Source organism: Pan paniscus, chromosome 21 (genome assembly GCF_029289425.2).
Source record: "Pan paniscus chromosome 21, NHGRI_mPanPan1-v2.0_pri, whole genome shotgun sequence".
Classification (NCBI taxonomy): domain Eukaryota; kingdom Metazoa; phylum Chordata; class Mammalia; order Primates; family Hominidae; genus Pan; species Pan paniscus.
Window position 1 is genome coordinate 32,838,532 of NC_073270.2, and position 17,777 is coordinate 32,856,308.

The window sequence follows — 17,777 nt, forward strand, 5'->3', positions numbered from 1 at the left end:
TATTTTGTATTTTCTATGCCACCTTCACCAAGTACACTTAATATTAAATAAAATCATTTAAATATAATATCTCATTAATGTTTTGCAAATGAAGAAGAAATTTGTGGCAGACAAGCTCCTCAAAATTTTCACACTCTGTCCAAGTAGGGAAATGATACAATAACATTACTTATAATATTGTCAACTGAAAAAGAAACTACTTTGAGCAGATGCCAGTATTTCTTCTCAATGATATTTCAAAGAATAAGAAAGCTAAACACAGTATCATCAAGAATTAAATGTGAGCATTCTGCCTACTTTCTGCAAGTGGCCTACATTCAACCTTTGGAGGTATGCTTATACGTTTAACGACTAAAGTAACATAATACTTAACAGTGCCACTCAGGGGTTTTAGCTGTGAAAAAGCAGTGGATCCTAAGAACAGTGGGCACTGAAGTTGCCTGTCTCTATGTCAGGTTACAGCTCAAGCTGTGTATATGCTGCAGACGCCCAAGCTGAATTTAAGAGAATCCGCTCTAAAACATTACTTGCTATTTAGACACATGCTTAAAGTTATTTCCTTTTAAACCTTAGGCAGATGATGAAATATTCCCGCTGTGTTGTCTCACAATGTATAACAAAGCTTTTCACATATTTTCACATAGTTGGGAATGCTTCCATATATCTGGCATGCCTGTAATCCAGCACTTTGAGAGGTGGAAGCAGGAGAATCACTTAAGCCCAGGAGTTCAAGATCAGCCTAGGCAACAAAAGGAGACCCCCATCTCTACAAAAAAATTAAGAAATTAGCTGGGTATGGTGGTACAAGCCTGTGGTCCCAGCTACTTGGGAGTCCCAGGTGAGAGAATTGCTTGAGCCTACGAGGTCGAGGGTGCAATGAGCCATGATCACGTCACTGCACTCCAGACTGAGCAACAAAGCAAGAGCCTGTCTCAAAAAAAAAAAAAAAAAAAAAAAACTGGCCCGATGTACCAGTGTCATGGCTGATAAGATACTACCAGGGCACCCTCATTCTAGAATCAAGGCTGTGTGACAGCTCACGTCACCTTCTGACTAACCCAGTGCTTCTGTGCTAAGGGCCCCCTTAAATCTCTACCTTCCTTATGTGCTTGGCACAAAGGAATGATATATCTTAGATTTGGAAATGGAATTTTCTTCCCCAATCTTACTGTAGTCTAAGTACCCTTCACAGACTTTCTATTAACACATAGCTTACTTAGCTTCAGTTCCTGAGTAAATCAAATCTGTGTTTTGCAAACTACGATGTTTTAAGTTCAATTGCTTCTGAATCTAGCAGAGCTCAGTGAAACTCTTTGCTTACAGACATGCTCATTTTTATTAATGTCACACATGGTATTCTCCATGTGAAAGACAGAATTTCTTTCATCCTATTTACCAATCCCTTCAGATCCTTGTGAGGAACCAACAGAACAGCTTTAAAAAATTAAAAGGGTTTTTTTCTTTCCCTTCACAAATAGGCAAGTTTAGAAAATCCACAATACAAAAGAAGGTGGAAGGACAAAGAGAAAAAGATGAAGAAGGACTTCCTCTTCCAGCCAAGATGGACTTCCCCTCCCACCATGACCAATGAGAAAACTGAAACTGGATAGAATATTTGAGAAAACTCTTTTCGGGGATTGGAACACAGGCAGAACAGGACTGTGATATTTGAGAACAGGAAAACACAAGAGGCAAATCTCACACACACTTCTGTTTTCTGCCCAATGGCAGTTTCTTGACCACACAGAGGTAGAGACCTCCAAAAATGAGGCAATGTCACTGTCACTAAGCTGAGAGTCTTGCAGTGCTAACATGTTTGGAGTTTATAGAATAAGGTACTGGAGAAGAGGGAACAACATACAGGTGAGGCCTCAAAAGAGAATGCAAAAGTTCTCTGCAGGTCTGGGGCCAAGGGCTGGGGGGAGAGCATACAGCCGGCAGGCTCCACAAGGCCTCTGCAGAGTGGCTGGCACTTCTGAGGGCTGACTGGAGATGCCAGAGATCACACAAATTTGGGACATAGCGGAGTGGAGAGAACTCATCAAGTATACCTAGAACATGTGGCTGAGGCCCATGAGGATGAACCTCTCCTAGAGTAAGAGTCACTGTCTAAGTCTGCAGGCAAAAACCTAATAAATAAGCACAAACTAACAAAGGCCCAGGCTTGACAGGAGCAAAAGGGTGGTCAAATAATATAACTAGCCATCAAGACATTTAACAGAAATAAAGGTTAAAATGTTATGAAAATGAAAGACTGAATTTATAAGGAAGACTTAACAATCCTAAGTGTGTACACATGACAGCTTCAAAATACTTTAAGCAAAAACTGCTCAAGTAGACAGATCTAGAATTAGAGCTGGAGACTTTAACATAACTCTCAATACATTGTAGGATGAGTAAAAAATCAGTAAGGACACAGAAGATGTGCATAGTCACAAGCTCCACCAGTTGATCTAACTGACATCTAAAGAACACTGAACCACCGGGCGCCACGGCTCACGCCCGTAATCCCAGCACTTTGGGAGGCCAAGGCGGGTGGATCGCCTGAGGTCAGGAGTTTGAGACCAGCTTGGCCAACGTGGTGAAACCCCGCCTCTATTAAAAATATAAAAAAAATTAGCCAGGCATGGTGGCAGGTGCCTGTAATTCCAGCTCCTCCAGAGGCTGAGGCAGGAGAATCACTTGAACCTGGGAGGCGGAGGCTGCAGTGAGCCGAGATTGTGCCACTGCACTCCAGCCTGCTGGGCAACAGAGCGTGACTTCATCTCCAAAAAAAAAAACCCTGAACCAACATCTGCAGAATACACATTCTTGTCAAGTGTACATGGAAATTCACTAAGAAAGTATGTTCTCCAACTATACTATAAATGAATTAGAAATCAGCAACAATAACATACCTATAATATCTCTATGTAGTAGAAATTAAAAAACAATACACTTTTAAATAATTCAAGTGTCCATGAAAAGAAAACTCACAAGGAAAACTGGATGATATTTTGAATGGAATGAAAATGAAAGCAAAATATGTTGACTATAACTAAAACTAACGTGGAATGAAGAGATCTAACTCTCTTCTTAAGAAGCAATAAAACAAGAGCAAAGTAAACTGAAAATAAGTTAAAGGGAGGAAAAAAAAAGACTGAAAATAAATGAAATAAAAAATGAAAAAAATAGAAAATAAGTAATACTGAAACAGGCTTATCCAACCTGAGGGCTGCATGTGGCCCAGGCCAGGTTTGAATGCAGCCCAACACAAATTCATAAACTTTCTTGAAACACTATGAGATTTTTTTTTCCTTTTTTTTTTTTTTGACTCATCAGCTTATCGTTAGTGTATTCTATGTGTGGCCCAAAACAATTCTTCTCCTTCCATTGTGGCCCAGGGAAGCTAAAAGATTGAATACCCCTGTACTAAAAGATCATTAATGATCTAAAATAAGTAATCTTATAAAGAATTGATAAACCTCCAGCTAGACTGACTGATCCAGGAAAAAATAGAAAAAACACAAATTACCAATATGAAGAGACTGCAATACAGATTAGATTCTACAGACAGTAAAAGGATATTAAAGGAATATTCTGAAAAATTTTATGCCAATAAATCCAACAACTTGGATGAAATGAAATTTTCCTAAAAGACACAAATTACCAAAACTGACAACAGAAAAATCTGAAAATATCTCTTAAAAAATCTTAATTCTCCCACAAAAAACTAAAACCAAACCAAACAAAACCCTCTAGGTTCAGATGACTTCACTGGTAAATCCTATCAAACATGTAAAGAAGAAATCATACCGATCTTACACAGCTATTTCCAAAAACAGGGAAGGAGACAGCACTTCCCATCTAATTTTATGACACCCAATAAAACTTTGACACCAAAATCAAATAAAGACATTACAAGAAAAGGATACAAAGTCCAATATCTCCCATCAACACCAATATAGAAATCTTAAAAAAAAAAAAGAAAAAGAAAAAAAAAAACACCTAGAAATCAAATCTAGCAATATCCCAAAGGACAACGCACCACAACCAAGTGGGGTTTATCTCAGGGATGTAAAGTTAGTTTAAAAGTTGAAAATGAAACCAATGTAATTCAATGGCAGAATGAAGAAAGTATAATCATCTCAACAGATACAGAAAGAGATATTTGACAGCATTAAACATCGTTATGATAAAAACTGCCAAGAAACAAAGTTTAAAAGGATGTCCTCATTTTGATAAAGGTTTTCTCTGCAGATCATACAGACATCATACCATATGGTGGACTACTGAAAGCTTTCTGCCTAAGCTTGGAAACAATGCAATTATGCCCATTCTCGTGACTTCTGTTCAACACTATGGAAGTCCTGGACAGTATAATAAACCAATAAAAAGCAAGACAAGACATAAGGATTAGAAAGAAAGAAGTAAAACGATAGTCACAGGAAACATAATTGCAAATTTCTTAGTTTTCTATATAAACAAACCACTAGAAGTAATAAGTGAAACAGACTTATCAGACTACAAAGTCACTATACAAAAATCAATTGTATATCTACATACTGACAGCAAACAACTGGAAAATCAAATTCAAAAGTTCTACTGACAGTAGTGTAAAATTATAAAATATTTAAGAATAAATTTTTAAACACGCATGCAAGACTGCTACATTGAAAATTATGAAATATTGAGGCCCAATATTAAGATGTTGATTCTCCCCCAAATGCTCTGGACTCAATACAATTCTCCGAGAAAATCCAACAGGCTTCACTGAAGAAATCAATAAACTAATAGTAAGTACAAAGTTGGAGGACACACACTACCTGATCTCAAGACTTCATGAAATTATAGCAATCAAGATAAATACACCAAAAGTAAAACAGACAATCGATAGAACAGAGTCCAGAAATAGACCAATACATAGAAAGTTAATTGACTTTTTATGAAGATACGAAACTGGATTAATGGAAAAAGGAAACACCAGTGGCGCTGGCACAAATGGCTATCAAGATGTTAAAAAAAAAAAAAAAAAAGGAAATCTTGAAACCAAACTCACACCATGCCAAAAATTAATTTGAGATTAATGACAGATTTAATGTAAAAACTAAAACTATGATGCCTCTAAAAGACAATGTAGAATATTTTCCTGACTTTGGGGTAAGCAAAGATCTCTTAGATCAAAGAGATAAGGCAGTAACCATAAAAGAAAAAAAAAACTAAGCTTTATAAACATTAAAAGCTTCTGACCATCCTGGCTAACATGGTGAAACCCTGTCACTACTAAAAACACAAAAAATTAGCTGGGCGTGGTGGCAGGTGCCTGTAGTCCCAGCTACTTGGGAGGCTAAGGCAGGAGAATGGCGTGAACCTGGGAGGTGGAGCTTGCAGTGAACCGAGATCGCGCCACTGCCCTCCAGCCTGGGTGACAGAGCCAGACTCCATCTCAAAAAAAAAAAAAAAAAAAAAAAAAAAAAATGCTGTCCATCCAAAAACCACCATTAAGAAACTGAAAAGGAGAATAAAATAGCACAACCACTTTTGTAAAATTTTGACAGTTTCTTATATAGTTAAACATTCACCTATCCTTTGACACAGCAATTCCACATCTACGTATCTACCCTAGATATTTACCCTAATTTTAGAATTGTTGATTTGCCATTTCAAAAGCAATGATTCTTCCAGAACATTAGCTTTACACCATTGCATATTTTATATATTTTTTCAGCTACCATAATTTATGAAGATTCAAAATGCAACTTGCCAAGTTTTAAAAGAGAAAAAAAAGTATGGAAACAGCTAAACGGAAAACAGGCTGGTTAAGTGTGTTTGGGTCAATTTATTTCCAGTATCATTTACAGGCTACCCTGATATTGTATTTAAAATTTTCATTCATTTCAGAGTTCACAAAATAATGATTTTTCCTGTGAAGATACTTCGTTTAAGAGACAACTGACTTCTACAACTAAAATGTATACATGTTCAAAGAAAATAGCTTGTAAAATATATTTGGTTGAATAACATTTACACTAAGCCTTTAAAATTATGTATCAGAATCTCCGGCTATTAAGCAGTCTAATGGTGCCTACTAAGTCAGAGAGTTGTAATTCTTCTCTCCTGTGCTCTGTTCTGATAATGAAGTAAAGGCATCAGTAGCATCTACTGTGCTAAAGAATAAATGGAATTTGCAACTGTAGGTAATATTTAAGCACTTTAAGACAAATATGAATACATCATAAATTTCTAACTAGGAAAATATTTTCAATGAGATCTCAAGAAATGTTAACTTTTTTTCAGAATAAAGCACTGAAAACTGACTCACCAACATATCAAGCTGGGTTTCTTCATCTTCTTCTCTTTTTCTCTTCTTATCTTTGCTATTTTTCTTCTTACTACAGGACATAATTTATATAGATGAGTTTAAGTATATTGATTTGTGTGATAAATAAATATCATAAGATTGAAACTTGGAAGTCTTTTAAGTTGTTTCATTTATAAATTATTGATTTAGGAAGACTTACATTGCTATGCCCTCTTAAATACAGTACTGAGAATTTGCTTCAGGCTTTGTACATATTATGTTAAAGTTCAAAGCAGACTGTAGAGCCACACTGCCAGATTTTAAATCCTGATTCTGTCACTTCTTAGCTCTGTGATTTTTGGAAAAGGTACTGAATCTCTCTGTGAGTCAGTTTCCCCACTTAAAAAATTAGGATAACAACTTAACTCTTAAGGCTATTGTGAGGATTAAGAGGTAATATGTATCTTCACACATTGCTGGTGGAAATGTAAAATGGTGCAGCATCTACAGGAAACAGTTTGGGGTTCCTCAAAAAGTTAAAGAGTTACCATATGACCCAGCAATTTTACTCCTAAGTATGTATACCCAAGGGAAATGAAAACATACACCCACAAAAATACTTACATAAGAATATTCACACTAGTATTAGTCACAATAGTCAAAAAGGGGAAACAATCTAAATGTTCATCAACTGATGAATGGATGAACAAAATATTACATCCATACAATGGACTACTACGCAGCCATAAAAAGGAACAAGTGCTACAAAACTGATGGACCTCAAGAATGTTATAAGTGAAAGAAGCCAGATACAAAAGGCCACATGTTGCATGATTTCTTAGGAAATATTCAGAATAGGCAATTTCACATAGATAGCAGACTAGTGGTTGCCAAGGACTAGGAGAGTGGGAAGATGGGATGTGACTGCTTTAATGGGTAGGAAGAGATTTCCTTCTGAGATGACGAAAATGCTGAGCAACTAGACAGTGGTGAACCTCTTGAATATGTACTAAAAACCACTGACTGTACAAAAGGGTGAATTTTATAATTATGAATTACATCGCAATAAAAAAATAAAAACCCAAGGGCGATTTGAAAAAAGTTAATGTGCAAAGTGCCTACAACAATTTCTTGGCGCATTGAAAGTGCTATATAAGCATTAATTATGATTATTACGATAATCTTAAGACACTCTTGTCTGCATTTTCATCATAAAGTTTTCAGAAGATAACTCACCACTCCTCACAGGCATTTCACATAGTAAAAATCTCACATTCATTCAGGATATACCTGCCACTTATTCTGGCATCTTCATGGGGCCAGACTCCTCGAGAGGGTTCTCAAGGGCAGTGTCTTCAGCTCACTCCTTGATACTTTCTTTCCATCTCGCCCAACAATATCAAAACCCCTGTTTATCACGGAGGCCAGGAGGAAATGCTCAATATTTGTATGTACAGTCAACCTCAGGCAAATCTGCCAGTTAAAAAAGAAGCGGGGATATGAATGCACAGGTATTTTTCTCCTAAAGAGCTAATAAATTACCACTACGACCTCCTCCTCACATTTGGCTCAATTTATTTACTGCATGTATGTTCTCTCATTTAATCCTCACAGTCTTCTAAAGGTATAAAAAATGGTCTGAAAGTTTAAATGTGTAAACGGAGGTTCAAAAATACTTGATCTCTTAATGAGTAAATGGAAGTTCAGACATATTAACCAATTTGCCACAAATTACAAAATTAGTAAATGACAGAGTGCAGGTTCCAACCCATATCCCTATCAAAGCCCATATACACCTCAACCACTCTGTGATTCATCCTGGTTTCACTCTACATATTAGCTTAGAAAAAAATTAATCAATAATTTTTCCAGGCAGAGACAATGGAGAAAAGAATAATCCCTAATAAAGGAAGTTATTATAATGAACTACAAGATCAGACTAACGCAGACCCACCAGGCAGAGGCCTGGAGAGATGCCTCAGGGGACCCAAACTCGTGGGTACGGGGCAACGGGTCACCCGCCCGTCTATCCTGTTTCCAGGGTCGTCCGCGCGGGAGGCTGCCCCTCTCTGCACAGGCGCCAGGAACCGCGGTCCGGCCTCCGTCCAGCCCAGACAGGGTCAGAGCGAAGCCTGGGAGGCCACGAAGCTGGCTCTCTGCACCACGGCTTCCACCGGATTCGCGGGGGTGGAGTGCATCCGAAAAGAACTGAGGAGGCTCCCACCAGAGCTGCAGGACCCAGCTCTTCACCTCGGTTCCCTTGAGCACGAGCTTGCTAGACTTCACATAAGAGTACCAGGCCATGGCTCCGGGAGACTTCTGCGCGGACAGGCTGAAGCCGGCTCAGGACGAGTATGTGACCTGGAGCAGCACCAGGGCAGGGAGGAACAGAAGTGGAGGCGAAGTAAACACTCCCTAACAGCCTACGTCTGTCCAGAACCCGCCTCCGTCTTCACCCAAAGGGTGAATGCCGGAGATTTCCACTTCCAGGTTTCTGCCGGGGAGGGGGCGGGGGGCGAGGCGTCAGGGGGAGCTACGGCGGCTGCAGAGGGCCGAAAGGTGTCCGCACGCATCTGCTCCCTGGCGCCATCTCGAGGAGCCCCTGAGGATTCGTGCCCCCAGAGGTGGGGAAAGCCCGCCCGAGGCGCAGGTGCTGACGGTGGCGGGGCTGCCGGGCTCGCTGTGGAACCGCCTCCCGCTAGAGCTGCGGGCTGGCGACGGTCCCCGCGGGGGCGGGAAGCGGGTCAGGCTGCCCTCCCCAGCCTGCGGCGGCGCGTCTGGAAGCGCGGGCCACTCCCGCGCGGGTCACTCGGGGCTGTGCCTCGCGCGACTGTGTGTGCAGGAAACAAACAGGAAATACCCTAAAATGGAATGAAGCGCCATGTTGAGGGCCGCGGACGTCGCGAGTGCTGTGGGAATGTGGGCGGAGGTGGAGAGTTATGGTGGCGCGTGTTACAGACTCAGGGGTCAGGAAGAAGCCTAATCCTGGAGGCGGCATCTGAGGAGGGTCTTGAACGCTGGGCAGGCTTTTGCCCGATAGAGATGGAGGAAGCTAGTCCTGTCTGATGGAGGAAACAGGGCAGAGGCGTGGAGGGAGATGCGCAGTGCTGGTGTGAGTAGCCGCGAGCAGGCCAGGCCTGTAAAGCAGAGTGATGGGAACCAGGATAGAGAAGGCAAATCGGGGTCCTGTGGTCGCTGAAGAATTTGAATGAAATCAGTAAACAGGTGAGAGGGATCCATCGCAAGAGCATGGGATGAAACGAGGAGTAGTCCACGGTGATTCCTCTGCAGCAGTGGGTATTATTAATTGCATATGTGACACCAAAACAGTGGGTATTATTGATAGCGTATGTGACACCAAAACCACCCCACTCAAGCTGTGGCTCTTTCCCTAAAGTAGAAAACAGAGACCAGTTGGGTTCCAAGCATCCACAAAGATCTTATTAAATTCGTGATCCCTGGTGGCACCATGGAGTCAGGATTGGCTCATTTCAAACCTGACTCAGAAACAAAACCACCTCAATGTGCGGAGATGAGCGTCCTTACCCGCTATCATAACGTATTTTCTGGTGTTTTCACAGTGCTGCGCTTCCTAATCCCCATTCTAGGGCAATCCACATGCCATGACGCCCAGAGGCATTAACAAAGGGGACACACAGGGGCTCCTCACGTTGGCTTTCCATGGTTTTGATGAAAATCTCAGTTTCCTCATCTCATACGATGTGGTTCGTAATAGTATCATTTAGGGTTGAAGAATTAAATGGTACAAATTATATAGAGTGCTTATTATAACCTACATGGAAAATGCCTAGGATATGTTAGCTATGCTTATCACCAACATCGTTATATGATGGTAATAATCAGATAGTCAGGAAGGCCGACACCAAGAAAATGGATACATGCTCTGAGGGAATGAATGTGGAGAGATCAGAAGGTCAAGAACAAAGCCGTACAACATGTCTGCAGTAAAGGGATAGAGAAAAGAAAGGCTATAAAAGAAGGAATTAAACAGTTAGAGTAAAATTATAAAATCAAAGCTAAGGAGAATTTCCAGAAAGGGTAATATCATTTAATATCATAGAAGTTTAGGAGCACAAGATGGAAAAAAGGCCTCTGGGTAACTGACATTGAGGCAGTCGTCAGGGAAGCTCCATTTCCGATAGAGAAGTAGACAGAAAGTCAGCTTGAAGCAGGGACTAGGTGAAGAAGCTGTTGGCTGGTCGCATGGGGAAATAAATAAGGGATGACATATGCCATGTTTCTGGATTTCTTTCTTGCCCAGCCTCTATATATGCATAGAGTTTGGCGAAAACTTACAAAAAATAAAAATGAAACCAATTTCGTTTGTTGACTGAAATACAATGCTTTGTGTTAGAATCAAGATAAATTCATGCCTCTCTCTTCTATTGTCACCGTCAGTTTTGAAATTAAACATCAGCTTTTCTTCTTCATTAAAATCATTTTCAACTCCTCCCAGGTGTTGGTGGTTTGGGGGAGTTACATAAGCAGTCAGGTCTTGATGAGTAGAGGAGGAGGGAACAAACACTTTCAGCAAAGGCAGAATTCTGAAATTCTGCTCGTATTTTTCTCCAGTAACTTTCCTATGTTTGTGAGGTTATTCAGTCATAATGATCCTAGTGAAATTTTTTTCAAGCTTGACTAATCGTAATCACTGTGGACGTTTGTTTAAAATGTGTATTCCCAGGCTTCTCACCTGCTGATTCTGATTCAGGAGATCACGGATGGGACTCAGAATACATGTGTTTGACAAGTACCACAAGTGTTTCTTATGGTCAGGCAAATTTGGGAATCTAACCAGAAATTTATGTTTTTATGACTGGCAGCTAGAAAAGATTCCTAGAGTCTTTGCTTTTTGAAAATATTTCTTTTTTAAAAGGAAAATTGTATGACTAGATGCAACATTTATACATGTGGCACATGTACTATACTGTGTGCTTTTGTCATATTTACAGTTGAAGATGTGTAAGAACATTCTGAGAAAAATTATATATTAAATGCAAAGAGGGGTAAGTCAGGGTGGGGGAGAAATGGGAATGGTGTGCTTATTGTTGCCAAAAGGTAGAAAAGCCAGAATGATAGCAACTAAGGTTGCAAATAGCACATTGTAAGTTGAGGGAGCTTCATAATCATGTCTGAAACCTTCTTTGATATACTGAGTTGTAAACAGTATCTTTGGACAAGATTTGAGGGAGAAACCAACTATGCTTTAAAGTGTTCATTTAAAAGGCTTTAATTAAAGGAAAGTCTTTATATTTACTTGAGCTAACTTAACTTCAGGACTTTAACAAATTACTAGCCCTTAACCTCTTAAAAATTGTCTTTCATTTCAAATGAAAGTTTAAAGTGGCCTTTATGTTCGATTGGTATACTTGTGCGAAGACTTAACAGCAAGGTACTGTACATTTCTAAATGTTTACTTCTTAATTTTGCTGGAAGAAATATACTACTAAATTGATTATTTTTAAAGCAAAGTAAAACAATTTATTTTGACAAGCGACACTGTGTTTTCCCAGTTTTCTGGTAGCAAAGATTAGGCTTAACATCACTAATCATCAGAGAAATGCAGATCAAAACCAAAATGAGATACCACCCTACACCAGTCAGAATAGCTAATATTAAAAAATCAAAAAACAACAGATCTTGGGAGGCTGTGGAGAAAAGGGAATATTTACACATAATTGGTGCGAATGTAAATTAGTTCAACCACTGTTGAAAGCAGTTTGGAAATTTCTCAGAGAATTTAAAATAGAAATTCCTTTCAAGCCAATAATTCCATTACTGGTATATGACCCAAAGAAAGTCAGTTATTCTACCAAAAACACACACGCACTTGCATGTTCATTGCAACACTATTCACAATAGCAAAGACATGGAGTCAGCCTAGGTGCCCATCAGCAGTGGATTGGATCAATAAAATGTGGTACATCCACATTAGTATTATTAGGCCATTCTTGCATTGCTATGAAGAAATACCTGAGACTGGGTAATTTATAAGGAAAAGAGATTTAATTGGCTCGTAGCTCTGCAGGCTGTACAGGAAGCATGGTGACAGCATCTGCATGGTGCCTGTGGAGTCTCCAGGGAGCTTTTACTCATGATGGAAGGCCAAGAGGGAGTAAGTACATCACATGGCCAGAGCAGGAGCAAGAGAGAATGGGAGTGGGGGTAAGTACCACACACACTTACACAACCAGATCTTGAAAGAATTCACTATCACAAGGACGGCATCAGGCCATGAGAGATCCACCCCCATGACCCAAACACCTCCTACCAGGCCCCACCTCCAACACTGAAGATTACATTTCACCATGAGATTTATAGGGGCCACCTTCCAAACCATTTCACACACCATGGAATACTATGCAGACATAAAAATAACAAAATCATGTCCTTTGAAGCAACATGGATGCAGCTGAAGGCCATTATCCTAAGTAAATTAATGCAGGAATACAAAACAAAATACCACATGATCTCACTTATAAGTGGGAGCTAAACACTGGGTACTCATGGACATAAAGATGGACAGAATAAACACCAGGACTACTAGAGGGGAGAAGGAGGAAGGCAAGGTTTGACAAACTAACTATTGGGTACTATGCTCATGTATTAATCTGGTCTCACACTGCTATATAGAACTACCTGAGGCTGGGTAATTTATAAAGAAAAGAGGTTTAACTGACTCAAAGTTCCACAGGCTGTACAGGAAGCATGGCTGGGAGACTTCAGGAAACTTATAATCATGGCAGAAGGTGAAGGGGGAAGCAAGGCACGTTCTACCATGGTGGCAGGAGAGCAAGTGAGCCAGAGGGGATGTGCCATATGTTTAAACCATCAGATCTCATGAGAACTCACTTACCATCTAAGAACAGCAAGGGGGAAATCTGCCCTCATGAGCTAATCACCTCCCACCAGGTCATTCCCCCTACATTGGGAATTACAATTCAACATGAGATTTTTGTGGGGACACAGAGTCAAACCATACCAAATCAGCATCTGGATGATGGGATCATTCATACCCCAAAACTCAGCAATATGAGATATACCCATGTAACAAACTGGCACACGTACCCCTGAATGTAAAATACAAGTTAAAATTATTTTCAAAATAAATTAATGAATAAATAAATATGATTAAATGAAATTAAAATTTTGAATTAAAAAATTTTGAGAGTGATTTCAGCTTGACAGTTATGTAAGTTATGTACATTGAAACACTGAGTTCTGTAGGGTTCGGATCAATTGCACTATCTCTACTAAGTTGATGACCAGTTATTTGGATGAAAAGAAAAGAGGAGAAACATATAGATCTAACAGGAAAAAAATGGACCAGTTTTTATGATAGCAAAAAGAAGAATGGAGGAAACAGGACTGAGGTTATAGTGATTGATAGATATTAATAGATGACTAAGTCAAAAGCCACTGGTTGCAGAAAATATTGATTAATTTTGTTTTATTCCTGTCAGACAAAAAAATCCTATAACCTGCCTCTAGAGAAAACCCTTTTAGCCCTGTAATTATCTTTATTCCAAGCACCATTCCGTTCATTAAGTAGTGTATAGGGTGATTAATAAGTGAATTATTCACAGAATTAAGACAGAATTTTTGAGTATTTCAGGATATTAATAGTATAGTCAATGAACTAAAATAAAATTTGACTAGAGGTGTGATCACCATGAATGCCATGTTGGTCTCTTGTTAGATTTGGCAACCTAAAGTTGACAAATTTATTAATAAAATAAACGTTCCTTGATGATTAATTTACATTTAGTAGACATGCTCTTTCTTCTTCCTTCCCTTTCTTATTCATTCATTCATTCATTCCTACAGAGCAGTGACTTTCATTCTAAGATTCCCAGAATCCTAAGGAATTCTTAAATGTCATCATAGGGAGCCAGGTGTGAGGATTCCCAAAAGTTGTATTTAATACTTGAAAAATCTCGAAAAGTTATATATTTACACCAGAAAAAGCTATACAGGTTTTAAGTTATATAGATATAGTTGAATACTTTTTATTTCTATCCAGAACTAAGTCATTAGAGTTAATAATGTTGATTATTTCATACTGACCTAATGGGTAGCCTTTATATATCATTGATTACTTATTAGTAAAATAAGAACCCCCCCAAAATTATAAAATAAATATATTTTTAGGGTTTTTCTTAAGGCTTTTTAAACATAAAATCAGAGGAGAGGATTGAAAGTAATCCTTGATTGTTAAAAAGGCAGGGAACTACTAACTTAGAAAATTGCATGAAAACAGCAAGATATATACATGGCCCTCAGACCAGCTGCTTGTTTTAATAAAGTTTTATTGGAGCACATCCATGGATCTATGGTGCTTTCCTGCTACAATGGTAGAGTTGAATGGTTGCTATAGAGACCGTATGGTTTGCAAAGCCTAAAATATTTTTCATTTTAGGTCCTTTTTTTTTTTCATTTAGGACCACATTTGCTGGTCCTTTATAGCAAAAGTGAACCCAGTTTTAGAACATTAACTTTACAAATTAAGATACAGTGGATGCTGCCTTAACTGACCTCCACTTAACTGATTTACAATCAGCACTTTCTTGTACCCGTGTACAACTTATTGACTGATGTCCACTGCAAACTGAAAGCCTTTGAGCTACTTTTAATGCCTGTACATTTCTCCTTCCATCACAGAAATTGTATATTTTCTAAGAGGAAGCTGTGTTCATTCCAAAATATGTTTACTCCATTTGTTCTTGTTCTTGTAGTTATGCAATTTAATTAAATATGATGTTGAGAGGCTGAGACGGGCAGATCGAGCCATCCTGGCTAACTCGGTGAAACCCCGTCTCTACTGAAAATACAAAAAAATTAGCTGTGCGTGGTGGCGGGTGCCTGTACTCCCAGCTTCTGGGGAGGTTGAGGCAGGAGAATGGCATGAACCCGGGAGGCGGAGCTTGCAGTGAGCAAAGATTGCACTACTGCACTCCAGCCTGGGTGACAGAGCGAGACTCCGTCTCAAAATAAATAAATAAATAAATAAATAAATAAATAAATAAATAAATATTACATAAACTGAGAAAATGAGTATAACAAGAGTAGTATTGTTGTTTCTCTGAGAAATAAACTAAATGTGTTGGAAAAATGAGAAACTCAAACAGTTGCTGTCAGCTTAACTGTTGGCAAGACAACTAGAAACAAATGGGAAAAATTGTGTAATCTAGGATTTCAGATTGCTTTACCCCAGTTGTCTTCACAGAAAGTGAACAAGAAATCCATGACAACATATCATTGGCATAGTTTCCACAAGAAACTCCACTCTGAATCCGTGCAAGGCTTAGACCTTGTCATCGAAATTCTGGCAAATTTATTTACACATGTCTTTTAAATTAAAGTTAAGTTTTAAGGACTTACATCTAATACTTCTTATGATTCCTCCATCTAACTTAAATTTGTGATTAATCTGTTTATTACTCGTCCCAATCTGATTGAATAAGGGGTTTTCTACCGTTTTTGCTAACCAAAAGTTTACTTTGATGAAGATGGAATTATAAATACAATAATTCAAGTTTAAAGAATTAGAATGGTAATGGTTAATACAATTTAGTATGCCTAAAAATCACTTGAAAAGCTTACTAACAATGTAAATTCTTGTGCCTTAGGCCTGAGATTTTGATTCAATAGGTCTAGCATGGGGCATAGGAATCTGTATTTTTAGGAATGATAAAGGAAAATTGCTTAAAATAGGGTAAATTATGACTTACAAATATAAAATGAACACTTGTCTAAGATTTTTGTTTAACTCATTTGTTTAATGAGGGAGCCAGTAAGATGTTATACTGAGTTTTATGGAAAATTAAAAGAGCCACACATATCTAGGCACTAAGGAACACTGAAATAAATTTGCTTGATAGGTTCAAAACTGACTTCTTGATGGAAGATGGAAAAAGGAAAATTAATTATACTTCTACCAAAATCAATCATTTGCCTGTCTATAAACATGAATATTTGCATTACTATCAGTAATCTATAACTAACAGAATTGCAAATAACAAAGAAAACAAAAGGCACAGAGACTCCATAGAAACAGATAACTCAGGTTATTCTAGACAAGGCTGAGGTTTCCATTAAAGACACTCAGTGGTAATTTCGTTGGTCCATCTTAAAATCTTTCCATTTTCTCCTGAAACAAATTGCTCAAGCAATTCAAATACAATGAATGTGGTCAGTGGGTCACACCTGGAGAAATCATTTTCTAACCTGTAATCAAGGCTGTTGAATTACTCCTTCACTGGAAAGAATAAAATATTACCACATAAATTCATATTATGATAATGGTCCACTATGAATGCTTTGGTGTTCTTAATTTTCTTAAGATTTATTAATATTTCTGAAGTAACTACTAAATGCCAAGCAATATATTTTCTAATTTAATGTTTCATTGACTTTTACTTTCGCTTCAGTTGAGCTACTCACTTTCATGACTATAAACTTAACTTTTCAATAACTTAAAAATTGATTTCTAATGTTATAAACTTTAATGTTCCACTCTGTGACCTGCTCTTTCAGACCCTCTCTTCCTTACTGCCAATTCACCTTCTCTTCTATCTCTTCCAGTGCCTCAGTATCTTGACTCTTCCATTTTCTTTTTTCTTTTCTTTTATTAAGTGGATACATGATAATTTCACATGTTGATGGGGTACAATGTGGTATTTTGATACCTGACACATTGTTAAAACCTCTCCTCCCTATCTTTCCCAGTCTGGTAACCACTCTTCTACTCTCTATTAGATCAGTGTTTTTAGATTTCACATATAAATGAGATCATGTGATATTTGTCTTACCGTGGTTAGCTTATTTCACTTACCACAATGTCGTCTATGCTCATTCATGTTGTCACAAGTGACATGATTTTACCGTTTATTATGGCCAAATGTGCATATGATATAGTTTGGATATTTGTCCTGACCCATATCTCATGTTATATTGTAATCCCCACTGTTAGAGATGGGGTCTGGTAGGGGGTGTTTGGGTCATGGAGGTGGATCCCTCATGGCTTGGTGCTATCGTCATGATAGTGAACGAGTTCCCAAGCTTCCTGACTAGTCAAGCAGATGTTGGCATTATGCTCCCTGTACAGCCCATGGGACCAGGAGCCAATTACGTCTCTTTTCTTATAAATTATCCAATCTCAGGTATTTCTTTATTCTTGCAATGCAAGAATGACCAAATACAGCATATATGCCACATTTTCTTTCTCCATTCATTCATTGATGGACACTTAGGTTGATTCTAGGCTATTGTGAATAGTGCTGTAATAAACATGAGAGTCCAGAAATCTCTTTGACATACTGATTTAATATTCTTTGAATATATACCCAGTAGTGGGATTGCTGGATTATGTGATAAGTCTATTTTTAATGTTTTTGGAAGTTTTATTGTTTTCCATAACAATTGCTCTAATTTACATTTCCACCAACAGTGTATGAACATTCCCCTTTCTTCACAT

General features: G+C 38.4%; 1 protein-coding gene across 6 annotated transcripts in view; it reads right to left on the bottom strand.

Moving 5' to 3' along the window:
- Positions 1-9,060, bottom strand: part of LOC117977268 (protein FRG1B-like) — a 29,736-nt gene extending 20,676 nt beyond the window's left edge. The window contains exons 1-3 of one of the 6 annotated variants that reach the window (XR_008622356.2): positions 8,235-9,060; positions 7,571-7,753; positions 6,302-6,371 (exon numbers count right to left, since the gene is read on the bottom strand). The gene's annotated coding sequence lies outside the window, so the exon portion shown is untranslated. The remainder of the gene's footprint in view (positions 1-6,301; positions 6,372-7,570; positions 7,754-8,234) is intronic. The other 5 variants (XR_008622355.2, XR_008622358.2, XR_008622357.1 and 2 more) reach the window with 5 other exon arrangements.
- Positions 9,061-17,777: the final 8,717 nt, after the last annotated feature.